This window comes from Thermobia domestica, chromosome 13 (genome assembly GCF_964235325.1).
Source record: "Thermobia domestica chromosome 13, izTheDome1.hap1.1, whole genome shotgun sequence".
NCBI lineage: Eukaryota > Metazoa > Arthropoda > Insecta > Zygentoma > Lepismatidae > Thermobia > Thermobia domestica.
The window spans coordinates 170346263-170364055 of record NC_137466.1 but is presented as its reverse complement, the minus strand read 5'-3'; the positions used below and the strand labels follow the sequence as shown (position 1 = coordinate 170364055).

The following is a 17793-nucleotide window of genomic DNA, read 5'->3' as shown; positions in this document are numbered from 1 at the left end:
ATGTCTTTGTCATTGCCCCCTCAATATTCCTTTCTGTCACCCCCCTAAGAAATCAGGCTGGCAGCGGACCTGCGTGGACCAATCTCCTTAAGGCGGTGAGAAGTAAGCAGACGTTTAATATCTAGGAACAGGGAGATCTTGAAGAGCCTAAAATTTCCTGTTATTATTTTTATGTAATAAATGGATCCCTTCCCACGACTTTCAAGTAGATTCCTCAAAACTTCACTGCACCACTGCTTTAAGGCAATTGTTTACTTTCTGTATGAATATGTTAATGTTATTAGTTTCCTTTGGGGCTTGTCCACTTTGTAACATTCTATGTTCCAAAGAAATTCAAGATACCGCAGTATAAGATGAAGGATATCTGAACGCTCCCTATTAGATGAATAGGGATATCAAATAAGATATTATGATACAGGAAAAATTTCTCAACAGCTTAAGAACGTAAAAATTGTTCCTGGGGTCGACCTCATCTTGAAGCTTTCAATAGTCAGAGTTGAAATTAAGTTGGAAAAGATGGTTAGGAAAAGTAAAATATACAAGAAAGATACAAGAATGTAGACCACAGTTTAATTTCCGTAAAGCTAATGTCTTCAACCACATCAGATGGTGTAGGCCACATTATAATTTCTATTATAGTCGCGGGACGCACTGTAAGTTACTGCAATCTTTTTATTTAATTGATTTTCATGTTAAGTACATAATATCTCAATTGGCTGCCTATGTCCGGCGGGCAATGAGTTAAAGACTCCTATCGTAATGGAACAGAGTTTGTTTTGCTGAGTCAGCATCGTAAGGTGACTGTGGAATTAGTTAAATTAAGAGCTAGAAAATTACGGTCTAGAAAGCCAGAAATAATTATGAGAAGAATCCATATATTGCCACTATAAACTAAAAAAAACACCTATAACAGGCCATTGCACGTAATGAGTGCAGTTTGTAGTATTTATGTTGGAATAGTTTTACGAGAGATTGAACAGGCGGAAAATAAAATAAAGAAATCACCTTGCTTCTTGTCACTTACGTGATGAGCAACGTGAAAAATATTCCGTTATTGTGGGTGTGTATTTATGTAATTTTCTGCTACATCCATATACGTGCATCCATTCTTCTGCCGTGGGAGGCTGCATGCCCATTGAGCTACAAGTGATTGACGTGGGTGAAAATTTACGATTCCTACTGGAGTTCACTGAACTGGATCGTTCCGGTTTTGTTTTTGCTCTTGATTACACCGAGTCAGAGCTATTAAATACAAGATTGCCAGATAGTTACTGAAGATGCTTCGAGACACATGTAGGCTTGATGTAATATGCGTAATTCTTTTGGCCTGGAGACTATTGCAATGCATGTAGGAGATAACAATATCTGTGTTGAGGAAGAACTCTTCTACCTTCTTTGTAATTAAGATTAAACGATTAGCGTCCATGCTTTTAGCGCGGGAAGAACCGGATTCGATTCCTGTGGGAACTACTATGTTTCGGATCACGTAATAAGATGTAGGTTTACGTCTCAGATACCCACATAGTAGTTACATATTCTTAATCAATAAGAAACATACCGAGAACACAAACTACTAATGAATGAATAAGTTACTGACTGATCAGCCTAGGTTAAGCTCTTAAGCTAGAAACTTAAAACTTGGATATTACTAATATAAGACTTAGTGACTACTAAGGAAGAACTTTTGGAGATTCGACTTGTAAGGGGCAAAATGAGGGTTATAATTCAGTGCTGTAACAATGGGCGGTGCAAGCAGTGGAACGCACTGGGGCCCCCAAGCCTAGGGGGCCCCGTCGAACCCGTTAATTATTCAGTTGGTTAACTAACTAACTCTATGGCTTATGGAACCCGGAGGTTCAATGCCGCGTTCACAAAAGCTCTCCACTGGCGACTTCTAACCTTAGCTAACTGGATCCAGTTTCTACTTTGTATTCCAATCTCTGCGAGATCCATCTTAATATTGTCCTCCCATCTGCGCTCTTCCTAATGGTCGTTTTCCGATTGGTCTTCCAGTCAAGACTTTGAAAGCGTTTCTACTTTCTTCCATTCTAGCTACATGACCTGCCCACAGTAGAGTAATCTGTAAACGTCTCCATTTTTGACCTTGAAAGTACTTATACTCTATGTACATACTGTCGTTGAAGTAATGAATATTGTAATTACTCTAAGTACTCTCATTGAAGTAATAAATTGAAGTACAAAGGTTCATTTGTAATTGAATTATTACCGGTACTTTAGGAACAATTACTGACATGTAATTATGCTGTACCGGACTGTAGTTTCATTATTTTGCCTACGTAATAACGACCTACATATTTTTTTGTCCACTTTTCTTTTATATGCGTTCCTCTGTAGAGCATGTTAAAGTGACAGAATGAATTATTTTTTTGATAAAGGTTTAAATAGGAAATTGAACGAAATGGTTGGCTGTGCTTGTATTTTATGTTGATTAATTATTTTTGTGTACTTTGTAACATTTTGAATGTCTAAACAGAGCTCGCCCATATATAAAGTGATAAGTAAATGCATTTGTAATGAGGGTGTGACATTAGATGAATTGAATCGGCAGACTTTATAGTGCTTTGAATTATAGCGACAAATTTAAAGAAAACAGCATTAGTTACTGAAAATAAATTGTTTTGGGTTTAAATGAGAAAATAATGTTAATTTAGTTCTGGATAGGGTGGACATTTTAATATAAAGGAAGTAATTAATAATGTAAAGAATTCACGCATGGTTCTTGAAGAGTATAATTAATGTCAACCGTTTGATTTTGATAGACTTTTTTGAAACGGAAACGGAATCCTTTAAAGATTAATTGTTTGGGAAAAGAACAGGTAAACTGCAACGCCACAGGTTCAGGACGCGACAGGAAAATTAATTCAGAACGACAAGGGTTCTTTAAGAAAAGAGACCACCATCTGTTTAAGTGCCCGCAGGGGAGGTTGGGCGACACAGAGGATGTAATATATGAGTCACGGAGAGTGAGAGTAATAAAATCATTCTAGAATTTCGTAGAATCTTCTGGATTTATTTTCGTTGGTATATAAACTTTGATGCAAATCCAGTGGTTTCATTTGAAGAAATAAAAGCACGATGCGTTTGAGTTGGTGGATTGTATTCTATAGAAGTTAACAGAGAAGAAGAATTTATCTGTAAGTACTGGCTTTGTGTTTCTTTTCTTGTTTTATGTTTATGTTTTCTTTTTTTTCATATGAGAAGGGACATTGGAAATGAAATACACGCAAAACACTTGTAATTGTTGGGAGTATAGGGGACGGAAGTGTTTTTTCTTATCAGGAATTGATTGCGGATTTTCCGGCATTAAAAACCATATGACTCGCTGTATTTTTATGGAATTATAAATTAACTAAGGTGTAGTGTAATGTAATATGGAGGCTACAGGGAATCAAAATTGTTCATTGCACCGGGAATCTAATGAGTATTCTCCCAGGTGGAGAACCGTACGCTAAATATTTTGTTCGATGGAGTTTTTATTTATATGGCACTAAAAAACGTATATATTGGAAACAGCGTGTAACGCTGCCGGGAATCGAATCATGGTCTTCCGCGCCGAAAACCAAATACAATAAAAAATAGCAAGAAATTTTGGATTGTTTGGACCTCTCCGTCAGGGCTAAACGCAGTTATTATTTTACATATTAAAACAATAGTTGCATAGACACAGAGACAGATACATTTCAAAATAAATATGCGATTATTTTCTTGCTCATAGAATCCTAGCATCTCTTCAGAATATAAGAAGTTAGTGTTACATGAAAAGACCATTAAATGATGGGTGAAACTGATTATTTATGTAATATAGTATTAATTGTTTATTATTTTTGTGTGTGGTATTAACATTTACAGCAGGGGAAAGGAACTGGGTAACCTACACCTGCTTTGAATTTTATCTTTAGTAATATTGAACTGAACATAAGTTTGAATTTTGGTGACAAATAATACTTTTATAATTGTTAGCATATGTCAGTGGTTCCCAACTTTTTTCATTTTGAGGCGTATCTGAAAAAAAAGTTAACTGTGAAATGCAGGAGCTGAATAAAGCTTGGTATGTGATGTTTTAATTGTGATACTTTTGTAATCATTTTATGAGAAAATTTAGATTTTTTTCTTATCGTTCCTTGAAGATACAAATAATCGTATTTGATTTGGAGTTTAGCGTGCCTTTTTAGCACCATAGTCATGTGGGACATGGACCTACTGATTAACGTGGAATCCGAACCACATGAGCTTCCATCGGGTCCCCCATGCCAAAGGCGCGTACGCTAACCGCTTAGCCACAAAGAAGATTTATTCATGTTTAAAACCGTTACGTGAACTAAAATACGGTATATTCACCTCGTGATCTACAGCGGTCGTAAACTAATAGATAGGAATTTTGTGTTGTAAATGGGAGGAAAGTATTTGAAAATGTTATTTTGCTCATAGTCACGTCTCAGTTTCATTAATTGAATGCCGGACAAGCGCCTTTTGTATGTATAGAGCATATGGTTTTTCACTTTAACGCCTTAGGCTTACACTTCCTGGCTATGAAAGATGCGAAACTAGTTTAAAAAGTAAAACGATTACTATGGTTTATATGAAAGAATCACCGTGAATCAAACTTGGGCCTGCGTGTACGAAAAGCGCCCATGCTAGCCATTAAATTATCGGAATATATTAGACAGTATGGAGAACAAGAATTAGTACCAAGAATGTAATTTTACGTGCGTATGTGACATACAGGCTGGGACGTTTTTATACTAACATTATAAGTGAGATTATTTTGTTTTGCTAGTATTATATATCTAGATTTTAGGGTAAAGTAGACGGGTGAAAGCGAATACTTATAAATAATTTATGAAGGGAAGAAACAATAGTGGTAGAGGGAAACAGACATAATGTTTCTTAGGATGAAAGGAAGACATTTCGTATGAGACATAACCATACTATTTTATCGAGGCATTAGATCATAGATTTTTGGAACAAGAATTTTAGATGGGGATAATGTAAAAGTAATTGTAATATGATACGGTATTAGTTAACGAAGAATTCTCTTCATTGAAATTCTGTGTATGAAATTAATACACAGTACTAATACTGCGTACTGCAGTGGCTAAAATGAATTGAGAATAATAAGTTGTCTAATATTAATCACGTTGATTGCATGGTTTAAAGGCACTTTTTAAATATAGAAAACATATTTGTTTCTCGCCGAGCGACTTTGTATGAGAAGTGACTAGTAAGAGGAGATATATATGTAATAACACGTAGTGTACGTCAGGGACAACTTGGTGTCATCTAAACAAGGTAGGTAGCGACACCTTTTTGTTACGGAATATGAGAGATAAACGTTTATTCGGCAGCGCAGGTAACGGCATCTAATAGTGTGATTAATGTGCTTATTATTAGAAATAGCCTTACATACTCATTATAGTATTTAAGTTTATGACAAGATTTACTAGCTTGGAAATTCTGTAGGACGTCTGCAAATTTCCTGTACACTAGCGTCATGTTTGCCGTCAGACACGAGGCAGCGCAGATAATAACAACTATTGGCTTAACCTTCCTATTAGAAATTACCGTGACTGAGTTACTGAGACGCCTTGCTGTTACAATAAGGATAGTAGTTTTAATTCGGTAACAATATCTACTGTATAAAAGCTGCCAGTTATGCAGGCAGGTCATATAGTGAAGTCTATTAATGTGATATACAGACTGAGACATGCTGTTCGTTATTAGGATAACAACATGGTGCACGGGGTAAATAGAAAAACTGTTTAGAATTTGTCCGACATGCTTGACATATTTTGCATTATTATCAGGGTAACAGAGTTGTCAACTTAGCATAAAGTTTTACCATTTTTTTTTGAAACAGCAGGTTATTTTGATGATTGAAATAACTAACTAACTAACTAACTCTATGGCCTGTGAAACCCGGAGGTTCAATGTCGCGTTCAGAAAAGCTCTCCATTGACTTCTATTCTTAGCTAACTGCATCCAGTTTCTACTTGGTATTGCAATCTCTGCGAGATCCATCTTAATTTTGTCCTCCCATCTGCGCCTAGGTCTTCCTAATGGTCGTTTTCCGAATGGTCTTCCAGTCAAGACTTTGAAAGCGTTTCTACTTTCTTCCATTCTAGCTACATGACCTGCCCCCTAAGCCTCATAAACTTGACGACTCTAACAATGTTGGGTACATTATGTAGTTCCTCGTTATGAAGTTTCCGCCATTCCCCATTCCCGTTCCTCTTGGGTCCGAATATTCGTCTCAGGATCTTGTTCTCAAATACTTTTAGTCTATGTTCTTCCCTCAGAGTAAGTGGCCATGCTTCGCAGCCATACAGATCAACAGGCATAATTATCGTTTTGTATATTTTAAGCTTCAATACAATTTTTATGAAAAAAATTTTGAACTGAATAACACAAATAACTCAATAACACAAATAATACTATGTGGACAGTATTATTTAATATTTTAACGCATCCATAATTTGCTGTATTCTGGTCCCGACGCACTTCCATGTATTTAGTTTTCTCTGCATTCACTTCTAAACCCATGTCTCTGTAAGTGTTTAATAAGATGATGATTGAAATTAATTGTGAAAAATAAATATATATACATTACTTAAGTATGTGATAAGACACAAATTGCTTTGAAATCACTTATTGTTGGAGTTACAAATGAGAGGAGCTAAGTTAAATAACATGTAACAGTAAGGGAAGTAATGAGTTCTACCTTAAACTCCTTGAATATTAGAATACACTTGGAGTTCGGGAACACTGTGGCATACAGAATTTAGCTTACAAAAGATAGATTGATGTTTTATACATATATGTGTCTATCTATCCTCTGTGGATACATTTTCTAAAGCGCGACTGTACAATAAAATATTCAAGTTTTATTCTTACGTTTATGATCTGTAGGACACCTAAGAATTAAAACAAACAGTTGAGGAGCACACCTCATCACCAAAACCATTTGATGTATACTAGTATGGAAGCAGGGGGTTCCACGTACTAGGGTTGAGTGCTCTACTATTAAGCCAACACAGCCTCTTCAATTGATCGAAAAAAAATCAATCCCCTCTTTTCCGTTATTTTTTCTTTTGAAATAGGCATAGTAATAATTCTGCTTGCACAATTTTGGAGGGCACTAAATTAAAAATACAGATAGGAGGTATTGTTGAATATACCTTTTTCCCTCTAATATAATTTTTGAACACATATATAATACATGATTATACTAAAAAGCTTCAGATATTTGACTTAATTCACTATATTTTCTATTTTATTTCAGTTGCATATTTCACATTTTTTTACTATAATTCTCGTATGAGCGTTGTGCATTGCAATTACAAATGACTAGATTTTCATACATAGGTAATAACAACATTGCAAACGTGGAATAAAATCAAAGATAGAAATGGCAAAAGAACCCTTTAGGAGGAAGTTTATTCTGTGCTTCCGTGAATAAAGAGAAATGATTCGTATGGTATGAAAACAAGTACGTGAAAGAGAGTACAAGATTGAAACTATGGGTGTGGAGAAGAATGAAGAGAAATAGGTCGCGAACCAGGCAGTTTCAGAGAAGAAACTGATTGAAAGAAACTGTATAGTAAGAGACTCTATAATGCCAGGGAAAACAGAATGTTATACGCTATATCGTTGCGAAAGTTGACGAGAACAATATGATAGGTTACGGGAAAGAAAATCTTAAGATGAACGTAGTAATATGAAAACTTTTATAGTGTGAGATAATTTATATATTATCGAAAGATGACCAGATCATTGACGCACAATGTTATCAATAGGTCCATAATATATTTTTCATAGAGAAATGAAAAGCATTGGTGAACGTTTCGTTATCGTCGACATTCTTTCTTACTTCTTATCATCTTCATGTAAATTGACATGATATTATACGTAGAATATATAAGATCGTTTTACTTTTTCATTCTTTATCCTTTTGTCTTCTTTAATCTTTACTAATTATGTGTCACTGTGTGAATGTGATATTGAAGATTACGTTCCCTTCTCTGTCTCCATCTTTCCCAGTTACGTTGATATTCGATGTTTTATTGTGTATCTTGCAAATGTCCTCTCCAGGAATTCCTTTGGAAGCTAATTCCTTCAGTTCTATGCATTGTACCTCTTTCTTCACATACTCTTTAATTCTTATGCTTATATATTCGTTTGTTTTCTGATTAAAAGCTTGTTGTAGAACAGTTTCGTTTCTTATTAGATAATTCTATTACAATGATTGATTACCTCACTTTATTTTTCCTTGCTCTTTTAGCATATCATGAGCATATGAATAGCATTTTAATTGTCTTGTATACCTTTTATTAGGAATATTATTGCTACTATATATATTCTCTTCATGATTACGTTTCTATGGTTGAACTTTATAACATTTTAATATATTTTCTATAAATTTGACTGCTATGCTTTTCTTTTAACACTATTTTTATGGTAATCTTATAAAATATATGTACTGAAAATAAGAATCGTATATTCTTGTGCAATAATTGTTATAAATATATTACATTAATATATTCTTAGGAGATACATTTATTCATAGAAATGTATCTATATGCTTAAAATGTTTTACTGTTATAGCTCAAAATTGTATTTATTACTACATCTAACATTAATATTGCTATTATTACTACTATTATCTGAATTATGAGAAGTGTTTTACTGATATTTGTGATTGAGTAATTACTACAAAGGTATTAAAGTAATCTATATAACATGCTGAAATAAGTCATAATTTGGAAAACAATGAACTAAATAAGGCGATAAACTTGTTTGATAGTCTACTACACACTACAAAGACCAAGAAAATGACTTAAATGTTATTTAAGCGTAAACAATAATTCGATAAAATAAAGCTCAGAAATTAAGATAATGTTTTACTTATATATCTTTAACTTGCATAATAGTGAGAAAATCTAATGACTAAGAGAAAATTAACGATTTCTCATATGGAGAAAAGAGAACATCATTATGATCTAAGGAAGAATCTGTTACATAATTAATTGGAACTTCCAAAACACTGCCTTGTAGTTGCATAAACTATGTATCAGAAACTAGTATTAATGTTTCTGCTTTCGAATTCATTTCTTCAGTGCTCTTTACTTTAATCAGTTGCAAGATCCTTTCTAAATCTTGAGTAAAACTGAAAGAAATATACTTTGATGATTACACTGAGAACCATATGAAGTAGTGAATTAATTGTAGCTGAATTGATAGTTTGTCTGACTTACCTATAACCGAATCTTTTCACCATTGTCCATAGGATTACTAAACAGTTAAATATGAACACCCGAATCTTAACTGAGAAGAAAGAAAAGAGGATTGACTGTGGAAGAGAACTTAGAAATTTATTTTTTGATGATAAATAAATAAAATTAAGGTAGAGACAAATATAGATAATTGTAATTTAAATAGAACATGGTCATAAAATTTTCTTTGTATCTATTACAGTGTTGCACAACAGATATTCGATTGCTGCATTCTAATCAAGTTTCCCTGTCATCATGATTTGACTAAATTTATTGGTAAGTAACAGTACTGATACTTTTATTTTGTACAATTTACAAATGAAATTAAATAATACAAAATTCTGTCAAAAGTGGAAATCCACAAATGATTAAAAAATATTTTTTCTTCTAAAAGTACAGTTACTAGGTTTTCTTAGCGTCTGTAGCAACACTACAAACTTAAGTCTTTAACATTTAACTAAATGTTTTTAATTTGATTCCTATTCTTTACTGGTTAATTTCTTTCCGTAATAAATATTACATCATTTCAATTGAAGTAATATTACCAATAAAGTTGCAATCTGATAATTATTTTTTCCTTTTTGTAATTTCTACAGAAGTCAAACATTTCTTTCGATTTTGAACACAATACAAATTACTTATATTTAAAATGAATGCGTTAACTTGCCGATAAGATTTGCCTAAGAACATGTACTTTTGTGAGACCTTTTAGGTAAAGTAATTTCAAGTATCATTTTCTAAAAACGAAATCAAATAACTCATATTAAATTTCCAGTAACTTGCTACGCTAATTACTATGATCACTTTTCTTATTGTTAACTTCATGTGTACAACGAAGTTCATAATTTTCCTATTTTAACTTTTCACTTTAACTTTTTAAACTTTTTGTGATTAACTTTCTACTTTCAATTAACCTTCCTGTTTTCACTTTTAACATTCCTGTTCTTTATTTGCTTTAACATTTTTCTTACATTTTGTTTTTACTTTTCCGTTTTAACATTCTTTTAATTTTCTAACTTCTGATTTCACCTTTTAACATTTTTAAATTTTGTTTTTACACTTTGTTTTCATTTTTCACTATTTGTTTTAATTTTCTGTTTTACTTTTTACTTTTTCAACTTTTCTTGTTTTAACATTTTTCCTTTTAACTTATTTTTCTTATTACATTTTCTGTTTACACTTTTTAATTTTTCTATTTAACTTCTTAACATTTTACTACTCAATTTTTTGTTTTAATATCTTTAATATTTTTCTTTTAACTAATACTTTACATTTTTGTTTTCACTTTTAACTTCTGATTAAACTTTTTAACATTTCTTTAGTCGTCACTTTTCGTTTGGATAATTTTAATGTTTTAACTTTTTCTATTAACTTTTCTTGTTTTGAGTTTTGTATTACAACATATGTTAATTACTCTAAGTGTAATGTGAAAAATTTTCAGTAATTTAATGTTACAACGTTGACAACAATTTTCTACTATCGTTTGTGTAGTCAACTTTTGTCACTATAATTATCCATAACATATTTTTGTTAGTATTGAACTGTTTTATTTTGGTTGAAGTTCAGTAATTTTTCAATTTATATTTATAAAGGTGTAAAAATTTACAATTTTTAATGTACGTTAATTTTTTATTCGTGTTGTCTTTTGTTTATGATAGAGTAAACCATTTTCCATAAAATCAGAAACATTTTTACAGGAAACATAATATAACCACATGAAACTAAAAATAAAATGTATTAATCAATTTGAACTATTATTAACTTAAATTGAAAATGCTTTTATTATAATTAAATTAAAGAATGATAAATACTAATTAGGAATATGTCATCTGGTGTTTCTCTATTTCACATATTTATTGTGCATATAGCATTTTTACGGGAACAAATACGTTATAATTTATCGGAGACCACGGGTCCGTTTCCCGATACTTTTGTTATCTTCGGTAAACTTCAACTACTTTGACTTATAAACTTTGTATTTAAAACATTACCTTCGATAATCTTTCCTTTTTGAAATTTTGTATCTTCGCTTCGTTAATGTTCGTGTTTTCACTTCGGGAAAGTTCGGGCCTTCAGCTGGAGAATATTCGAGTCTTCACTTCAAGTATGTTCTTGTTTTGACTTCGGGAATGTTCGGGTATGTTCGGGTTTTGGCTTCGGGAATGTTCGGTTATTTTCGGAATCTCGTGAGTGTATAAAATGGGCATGTCTGTTGAAATTTCAGTATACGTCTGCGCTTCAAAGTAGCATCTACTCTATATTCCGTGATACTTTGTAATTCACCGAACGTCGAAGTTACCCTTTATCGGCAACTTCTGGAGCATTTCCCGATACTTATGTCATCCTCGGTAAATAATTCATTTTCTATCGTAGAACTTTTACTGATACAGTCAATGTACAGTCTTGTTACGTTTGAAGATAATAACTTATTATACATATTAAAATATACTTTAGTGACATTTCAAATAATATGAATTCAAGAAAGTGAAAGTTTAGATAAATGAAGTTACTCATTTTAGCTTAAATTCTACACGTAAATCAATCAGAAATCTAATGTAATAAGATAAAATATAATCAGTAATTAAGAGAATTGACTTGAATTAGTGTATATGTTGATGGTTGGATTCAATTCTATTTCGACGCAGTCAACAATAAATTATTTCTTTTCTTTTTCTTATAGATTCATTGTCATTACGAATCAAGAAAGGGCTATTAAGTACTAATGTAAGTAATTGTTTGATGTTTTAGACATACATTTCTATTTTGCATCAAATTTTATTTTTATATTTGATTAAACTTACTTGTTCCATTACGTGCTTAATACTTTGATTACTATTATCGTTCTAATTACTGTTCAATTCTTTTTTATTACAATTAAGAATTTGAGAAATATTTTGATTAATATAGCATATATTACTCGCTTATAATTTTGTTTGAAATATTGTTCTTAACTAAGTGATTAATTTATTTTTACAGATGGACGCCATTCGTACAATCAATACCATATTGGATTTCATAGAGGATCGAGACTATTTTGACGCTGAAGAGGTCTTTTTTTCATGGGAAATTGTGACGCGTTGTCATGCCACTGGTGTTAGAGTTGACAATCTTAAATATTTTAAATTGCGGCGTGCGTTATATATTCACTATTATGAAGCTCAAAATGTTGTCCTGAACAGTTGTAAGACTGCAAAAGATATAATTGATCTCCATGAAGCTGGATTTTTTAAACATGGAGAAATAAGGGATCAGGCGCGTGAAAAGGTAATGCAATTGATATCGGATGATAAAACTTCTGGTTTAACTCTATCCGACTTCGTTGAATATATGAGGGACACTGTGAATTCGCCTAGTCCTACATCAGACACAGTATTTTTTGGTACAATTCCATCAACATCTTCAATGTACGGTACTGGTGGTAAACAATCTAACTTTCATGTTGTCAAAAGTACATCTAAACACTATTCTTACTTTGGTTTACAAGGAAAAGAAGTGACAATTCGGCGTGATGATGAAGGAATCACAGACCCTGAAACGCATATTCGAAACCTATTTGATTTCGTTATTGATAATACCCTTAGTGAAGTTGATAATGACAAGTATGTAGGCATAACTATTGAAAGCTCTGCTTGCCATCTGAACAAACCCATATACATGTCATGGCGTCCAAAAGCGCAACTGAACCCTGATGTTCTTTTTTCTATAGTGGAAAACACGTTAAACAGCAACGAAGAGTTTCTATTCGCAAATGAAGTTACTTTTAAAGTACATATCGTTGACCCTCGTAAAGGAAGAGGACGAACCCTTGGTACTAAGAAATATGCTGATTTAATTACTTTCCTAGAACGAAATGTGATTCCTATGAAAAAAGATGTGTACTGTCTTCCCAAGAGCATTATTCTTGGGAAGGCGAAGGCCGATCATAATCGTAAACAAATATATCATCTTAAGTCTAACCCAAAACGTTTGTTGAAACAAGCAATAGAATTGTGTTCCACTGTAGATATAGATATTGTGAATAAGAATGGATGTACTTTAGATGACGTAAAAAAGTTTCAAAATCATCTGTTACCTGATTACCAAGTTATTGTTTACGAGAAAAATGGTATGACTCGTGAATTTAATATAATATATCCTGGAGTCCACGCTGGAAAGCAAATTTATATTTTATATGATGATCAACATTATCAGTTGATTACAAATATCAGATCACTCTTAGGGAAACAAGGATACTGTCATCATTGTTTGGAAGCTTATCATCATGTACATGATCACAAATGTGCATACAAATGTACGTATTGTGAGAAATATCATGAAGTGTCTTCCTCAGACAATATGAAACGCGAATGTACAGATTGCCACAGACTGTTTCCTACGGAAGAATGCTTTATAAATCACAAAAGTGTATTAGGGAATGGGAAAAGTGTTTGTGATAATGTCAAAGTTTGTGTTGAATGTTCTGTTATTTATGATATTCGGCGACGAAAATCTCCACATACATGTGATGAACGATTTTGTAAAACGTGCTATAATCATGTCGAGCGCGATCACGTATGTTTCGTTCAAAAAGCAGCACCGACTCATGTAAATACATTTTTGTATATTATATTTGATGTAGAGACGATGTTACTCGATAAGAATGAAAAAGGTGAACAAGAACACACTGTTACTTTGGTATATGTAATGCATCTTTGTTCGGATTGCAAGAATAAATCCTTAGATGATCCATGCCTTAAATGCGAACATAAAGATGGAAGTCGCGAGTTTTCCTTTAAGAGCATGGAAGACTTTATACGTCACGTGCTGATGGATCGGCCCGCCTTTAAATCGATCATAGCATTATCTCATAACGGCAGTAAGTATGATATGATTTTCGCTGCTAAGACATTGATCGAAAGTCAAGATCTTTCACCTTCAATAATAGCACAGGGACACAAAATCATTGAGATGAAATTATCAAATAAAATTATTTTTAGAGATACTTTCCTATATATGGGTATCAAATTATCTGCACTCCCAAAGACATTAGGCTTAAATCAAAACTTAAAGAAGGGATATTTTCCATACCTATTTAATACAAAGGAAAACCAAAATTATGTAGGAAAGATTCCTGAATTACATTACTTTGACCCAGATTCACGAAGTCCGGAAGAACGCAAAGAATTAATTAGTTGGCACAAAGAATGTATAGAAAACAACATGCAGTACGATCTGCAAAAGGAAATGTTAGATTACTGTCGCAATGATGTTAGAATTTTAGCGGAGGCAGTAATTAAATTTTCCGATCTAATTGAAGAAAAGACTGGTGGTCTCCAATGCTTTATCTCTGCTAACACTATTGCAAGTACTTCAATGTTAACTTATCGAACATTGCATCTACCGGAAAATACTATTCCTATTATTCCACCGCTTGGATTTGATCATCGTGACCGACAAAGCCTAAAAGCGTTGCAGTGGTTACGATATATGGAACGTACCAGAGGTACAAAAATCGAATATTCCGCAAATGGATTGGAAAAACGTTGTGGTAAATACAAAGTCGATGGGTACGAGAGTAAAACAAACACCGTATTTGAATTTCATGGATGTTTTTGGCATGGGTGTAAAATTTGTTATGCTAATCTTCGTCATACAAGCCTTGATTCATCTTCAAATCATCGTACAACCATGCAAGATCGATATGAATCAACGATCACAAAAATCGAGTACTTGAAAAAACAAAAATTTAATGTTATTGAAATGTGGGAATGTGAATGGGACGAAAAAGTAAAATCAGACAAAACAATACAAGATTTTATTAAAGATCAATGTGATGATCTTGTTGATCATCTTGTCTCTAAAGAAAGTTTCCATGGTGGTCGTGTAGAATGCTATAAGGCATTGCATGAATGTAATAATGACGAGACTATCTCTTACCTAGATGTTACTAGTCTTTACCCCTGGGTAATGGCTCGTAAAGCTCTCCCAATAGGTAAGCCAAACATTCACAAAGGACCATTTTTTCCAGACATTGAAAAGATCCATGGTCTCGTAAAATGTACTGTTCTTCCACCTTCGGATTTATATTTTCCAATCCTCCCTTACACATGGAATGGAAAATTATTATTTGGTTTATGTCGATCATGCATGGAAGAAAGTAATATTGGAGAATGTACACATTGTGAAAGTGATCGCGCCATTACAAGTACGTTTTGTACTCCTGAATTACATATAGCAATGAAATGCGGATACAAAATACTGAAAATAAAAGAAGTTTGGGAATTTGAGCTTATGGGATCTGAAGTTTGCCATTCAAATAGTTTGTTTCGCAGTTATGTAAATACATTCCTTCAAATGAAACAGGAAGCTTCAGGTTTTCCTGCTGAATGCAGTACAAAAGAAAAACAGGAAAAATACACTGAAGAATATTTCAGGCATGAGGGAAAACAGTTAAATTATGAGAACAGAGTACAATCCCGGATTAAGATATATTTCGAAAATATTTTTGAATTCGCTGTACAGGAAATGGGGACAAAGAACAGATCTTTCACAATCTGTAATCGTCAATACTCCTGAAAAATTTATGACGTATCTATATGCACCACAATATGAGGTGCAGTCAGTAATTCCCATAGGAGAGAAACATTTAATTGTAACATATAAAGACAGAGAAAATGAAAACAAACCGAACAAATTTTCCAATGTTGTGCTTGCAGCATTCATAACATCATGGGCAAGGCTTAAACTTCACGACCTTTTGACCTCCGTTGGACCGAACAACGTACTGTACTGTGACACAGATAGTATTATATTTGTTCAACCACGATATGAGAAATCCAAGCTTGCGATAGGATCTTACTTAGGAGAATTAACAAACGAGGTTCCAGAAGGGTGGGAAATAGATGTCTTTATAGGGTGTGGAGCAAAGAATTATGCTTACAGAATGAAAAATATTCAAACTGGAGAGTTCGATTACGTGTATAAAATTAGAGGAATTACTTTAGATTCTAGGGCACGTCAAGTAATTACCTTTAAGCATTATTATGATTTAGTACAGGAAAATATTGAAAGTAAAACATTGTTGAATCCACGTAAGATTACTCGTAAGCACGGATTTACTATAGTTACAAGACCTGAAACTAAAATGCATAGAGTAGTAAACAATAAGAGACGCCGGTTAAATCCTCACAGTAAAACAGACTATAGAACACTACCCTATGGATACAAAAGTTAAACTTTGCTCAGTGAGTTATAATGCATTTATATACGTGAATTATGATCTATAACCAATGAAAATATAATTTTAGAAAAAAGGTAAACGTTTGTGATAATCATACCTGTTGATTCAACTTGATAATATTTTGTATATGATATAAAATTACATGGACATTTTCATGTATTAAAATAATGTGTATTGTATTATTTGTTATTATTCCCCAACTGTATAACAATATTATAGGTATATAAATATTTTGAATATAAAATGTATGTACCTTAAATTGTACTCATAATGGTAAATGACAAAACACATATTGTATAATATTAATTGCTAAACTTATATATATTTAATAAATGTATATCATTTCATGTAAGAATCACTATATGCATAACTGCATATGTAACTTTTTTAAAATTTCTTTATAACAGTATAATTTGAATAAAATATTTAAAATGTAAAATATTGTTTTATTTATTTCAACCTCTTAATACTCAATCATTTATATGATTTTTCAAACAATTTATTCTAAATCTATATACAAATCGAAATGATTCTTCATAAAAATATATTTATGCAAGAGGTCAACATCGCACAAAATAATTGTGGATTTACGTAAAGATCATACAAAATACGATAATTTCTACAAAACAATTACAAAAAAGAATAATTAATATTTCTTACAAATCAATTTCATATATAAATATAAGAGAGTACGAAGCGGTTAAACTAAACAGGTTTGGGCATGAAAAAAAAATTCATCACTCTCAAATATGAAAGTTCCGCGCGACACATCCGGAAAGGGTGAGTATGAAAGGTAAGTAAGCTTTACACATACATTATTATCAAGAATACTATCATACCTAATGTAATATCACAACTTTGATTCAAATAAAGGGTATATTACAACACTTCCATACTTTAATTACAGTCCGACAATGAAATTACATACGCGGAATGCTATGTTATATACAAGTAATGAGAGTGTATATCTTCAAGGTTACATACATACATAAAAAAATTGACAGTAATGAAACTGTTAGTACAAAAACTAAATATTTTCAATGTTACATAATCGAAGTAATAAGACTACAGTCCGGTACAGCATAAGTACTGGTAAAAAAAAGCCGTAATAATTTAATTACAAATGAACCTTTGTACTTCAATTTATTACTTCAATGAGAGTACTTAGAGTAATTACAATATTCATTACTTCAACGACAGTATGTACATAGAGTATAAGTACTTTCAAGGTCAAAAATGGAGACGTTTACAGATTACTCTACTGCCCACCTAAGCCTCCTAGAC

At 32.4% G+C, this 17793-nt stretch overlaps 1 protein-coding gene across 1 annotated transcript in view; it reads right to left on the bottom strand.

Annotated features, from left to right (window-relative positions):
- Nucleotides 1–12507: 12507 nt before the first annotated feature.
- LOC145668743 (lysozyme 2-like) overlaps nucleotides 12508–17793 on the bottom strand; it is a 94941-nt gene continuing 89655 nt past the window's right edge. Inside the window, exon 5 of the mRNA XM_081736874.1 lies at nucleotides 12508–12521. The gene's annotated coding sequence lies outside the window, so the exon portion shown is untranslated. The remainder of the gene's footprint in view (nucleotides 12522–17793) is intronic.